General features: G+C 36.6%; 1 protein-coding gene across 1 annotated transcript in view; it reads left to right on the top strand.

Moving 5' to 3' along the window:
* The first annotated feature begins 3690 nt into the window (after positions 1-3690).
* Positions 3691-4307, top strand: part of LOC107698021 (potassium channel subfamily K member 4-like) — a 9906-nt gene continuing 9289 nt past the window's right edge. Inside the window, exon 1 of the mRNA XM_016498929.1 lies at positions 3691-3717. The gene's annotated coding sequence lies outside the window, so the exon portion shown is untranslated. The remainder of the gene's footprint in view (positions 3718-4307) is intronic.

The following is a 4307-nucleotide window of genomic DNA, read 5'->3' on the forward strand; positions in this document are numbered from 1 at the left end:
TTCAGCTGTAGATGCACAAATATGCTGATGAAAATACATGTTTATTGTAATTCTTCAACAGGGAGTTTTATTTTATATATATTGTGTATATCTAAACAAAAATAAAAATTGTTATCCAACACCTGCTGTCACCCATGAGAAAAAAACGAATTGCCCCTTTAAACTTAAAATCTGCTCATGCCAACTTTAGCAGCAAGAACTGCAAACAAACTTTTCTGAATACTACAAATCAGTCTTTTACAGCACAGTGGTGGATATATATGACTTTTTTAGCTGGTGAAAATACTAGTTTTCTAATAATTTTGGCCACCACTGTATATACACACGTGTGTGTGTGTGTTTGCTGTATACATGAATTATCCTGAATTATTAATCTTGCCTTTCATTTGCATCTGGAAGAGAATTTCATTGCATTTTATCTAGACTACATATTTGCTGCGCTTGCATCATAGGAGAAAAAATGTAAGAAGTTTGAATCCATGCTTGACAAGCTCCTATCTCAACATCTCCACAGGCCTCTTCCTTTGTGGCTGGTGTTGTTGTTATGGACCACCATGTCAACAATGCTCCTGTTCCATTCAAAATAATCTTGATTGTCCACCTGAATGATCTCAAACTTAAATTTGGAAAAATGTTTGGACATTTACAGTCAATAACAGAAGTTGTCCCACAAGGACTACAAATTTGTACTATCAACAATCATAGTAAACCTCCTCTCTAGTCATCTCTTCTCCCTTTCCTTCTCCTCTCCTTTTTTCTCACATCCTCCTCTCTGCTCATCTCTTTCTACCTGTTACACTTTTCATCTTCTCTCTCATTACACCCCTTTCTGTAGCCATTCCACCTTATAGACTCACACCACTTTCTTAACCCCCCCCCCTCCCATTTTAATTTAATTTTTATTTTATTATTATTATTTGCATATTCTTTCTTGCTCTTTGTATACTTTCCCTTTTATTATTACTCTAAAGCAATTGTGATAAATGTGTAAACGATTAGGAAAACTGCATTTCCTGTGTTGAGTGTATGATTAACCGAGCAGTTATCAGTTTAGGGCCAATCGAAAATATACCATGTTCATTTGATAGAATGACACATTACTGAGTTTTGTTTGTTGTGTTTGGACAAATGGTACATAAATGATTGTAATTTGTGTAAAACCTTTTTTTTTCAAAGTGTTGGTTGTATTAACTATTGTGAAAACATTTGAGAGTTTTGTGCATATTGTTTTGAGAAAATTATTTGCATGATTTGTAATTTGTTTGAAATGAATGAAAACGAACAATCTGTTTAGGACAATTATAAAGCGTTCAGGTCACCGTGTTAACTGTTTTGAGAACCGTGACCTGAGTTCGAAGAAATGTGTCAAATTGATTGAGAAAAACTGTAATATTACTTAGTACTTACATGTATAATTACACTTTAACAAGGACACCTTAAAATGAAGTGTAACCCTTATTGCTTTTATAAAATGATTAAGACAATGTATGTCCTTATTTATACTGTGCATATTTCCATTAAAACAGTATTTTATTGAGCTAGCAGTAGATGGGGAGGTGTATTTCATTTTTACAAATGAAAACTAGGCTATACAATCCATTCAGTATAGGTTGGGTGCAATTTTGTGCTGAAATTAATGAAATTGCTTAAATTCTAATTAAATTGTGTGTACTTAGTATTTTATGTTGTCAGTGTTTCATAAAAGCAAAACTACTGAAGAACTGAGAAAATAGGTAGAGTGAGTTATTCAATGACTATCTAAAGTCACAATCGTATGTTTATTGTCTTCATGTTTAATCAGTTAAGCGTCCTATCTGCGTCTTATTCAGCTACAGCGATAGCGTACCTTTTTTTATTGCCACAAGAAATAACATACAAAAATCAATGCTAGGGGTGAGTACGATTGAATATACAATTACAGGTTACAAAATCAGGTAAACATTATAAAAATGACACTTTTTAAAGGGTTAGTTCACCCAAAAATGAAAATTAGCCCATTATTTACTCACCCTCAAGCCATCCTAGGCGTATGTGACTTCTTCTGCATGCGCAAAGCTGACCTCATACGTCATCCGCCCAGAGCTGCTTCCGATTACAACAGTGAGCGCAAGCTAGATTAATTGATTATTTATTAAATATGGTTATTTTTCTTACAAAAACGCATCGATTCGTTACAGGAGGACTTTGTTCACCCCAAAGAGCCGTGTGAGACACTTTTTATTATGGATGAATGCGCTTTATTTCACTTCTTTTGGACTGATGAACTGCAACACCCGCTGACTGCCATTAAACAGCTTGGAAGATCAAAGACAATTTTGAATATAACTCCGACTGGATTCTAAAAAGAAAAGACTGAAAGAAGAAAGTCATATACACCTAGGATGCCTTGAGGGTGAGTAATTCATTCAATTAACTCTTTAAAGACAGCAACTCGACACGCATAAATGAATCGCTGCTTTATTTACAAATCCTCGTTTTGTACTTCTAATTAGTGACCGTTTTGTTTTGATCTCTCCGCTGCGCTTCCGCGTTCGTCACTTCTGAGCGGCGCATGCGCAAAGCTGACCTCATACGTCATCCGCCCAGAGCTGCTTCCGATTACAACAGTGAGCGCAAGCTAGATTAATTGATTATTTATTAAATATGGTTATTTTTCTTACAAAAACGCATCGATTCGTTACAGGAGGACTTTGTTCACCCCAAAGAGCCGTGTGAGACACTTTTTATTATGGATGAATGCGCTTTATTTCACTTCTTTTGGACTGATGAACTGCAACACCGCTGACTGCCATTAGCTTGGAAGATCAAAGACAGTTTTTAATATAACTCTGACTGGATTCGTCTGAAAGAAGAAAGTCATAAACACCTAGGATGCCTTGAAGGTGAGTAATTCATGGGCTAATTTTCATTTTTGGGTGAACTAACCCTTTAAGGGCTTTAAACTCTCGTTTTTTGGGGGGGGTCGACAGCTTATAAAACGTAGTTCTGGGTTTTTTAGCTTGTTTAATGTACACCTTGTCACATAGCAGCTTTTAGGCATAGCTCTGTTTTTTTGTTATAAGGAATGACGAGGCAGCTTCCCGCAATAGAAAGTCAATGGAGAGCGTTGGATTGTACCCCCCGCCCCCCCCCGTGTGGGCGTGGCCTACATGCGCTCTGTCTCTATTGATTATTCAAGCTGCATTGACCAATCAGCATCCAGGATTATAATACGCGCTCACATCACCTGCATTTTATTACTGCTTTTTAGTCTTTAAAACATCTAAATAAGGATACAATTTCTGAAAGGATCTCAGATTATAATTCGGGCACATGGACAAACGATCCTGTCTATCACAGATTTTTGATTACCAAAAGACGTTCTTAGAACGTTAATAATTGGTTCTCAGAAAATAACCTAGCGGATTTCATGACATAACCCCAGTGCTTTACATTAAAAAATGAGATGAAAGATGAGAGAAACTGCTCTCAACAAAAATGTTTTAAACACCTGAAACAAATACACTGTCAGCTTTCATTGGTGTCTCTGCCAAACGATCCTCTCTCCTCCCCTCCTCTCTCCGTCTCTTCCCTGCTCTTTTTCTTCTCTCATGTTGGCAGGTTCACGTAAGACTTGGGAATGGGGAAAGTCCTGATGAGTGCATGTATCCTCACAGTGGTCTGCAGGAGAGCGGGAACTCCTCACGACATCCACTCCCGACGGAACCGCGCGCTGAGGTAAAATAACACTCCCTCACAAACTTTACACGTGTTTTTATGCTGTTTTGTGAAACATTACACTGATTAAACGAATAGTTAACATTTTAAAGTAGATATTAAGGTGAACAGTTACTTTTTATTGCCTGTTGCATTGCAAATAATCAAAAATGAAACAATATCAGTCATTTATTTTGCATGTGGAATACTCTCATAAATTAAGGTACAAAAGCTGTCTCTGAGGCAGTACCTTTTCAAAATATGTATTCTTTGGGTACTAACATGTACCTTTTAGGGCTGTCAAAAAAAAATCGAATTTCGAATATTCGTCGAATAGAAAAAATCACATTCAAATGCAAAAACGTTGCATTCGAATTTAAAATCATATGATGCGATTTCAATTTTTACTTTCTCTTTGAAGTGTTACAAGCTCTTGGTGCATAACGAAGATCTGTAAAGTTGCAAAGACTAAAGTCTCAAATCCAAAGAGATATTCTTTATAAAAGTTGAGTCAACCACGCCTACCTAAAACAGCTGGCTCTAACACGCCCCCACATGTCTATGTCATGATGTGGGAAGATTTGCATAACGCCACCCAAATGTTCACACAA

The sequence above is a fragment of the Sinocyclocheilus anshuiensis genome, unplaced genomic scaffold (assembly GCF_001515605.1).
Source record: "Sinocyclocheilus anshuiensis isolate Anshui unplaced genomic scaffold, SAMN03320099.WGS_v1.1 scaffold2388, whole genome shotgun sequence".
NCBI classification, from domain to species: Eukaryota; Metazoa; Chordata; class Actinopteri; order Cypriniformes; family Cyprinidae; genus Sinocyclocheilus; species Sinocyclocheilus anshuiensis.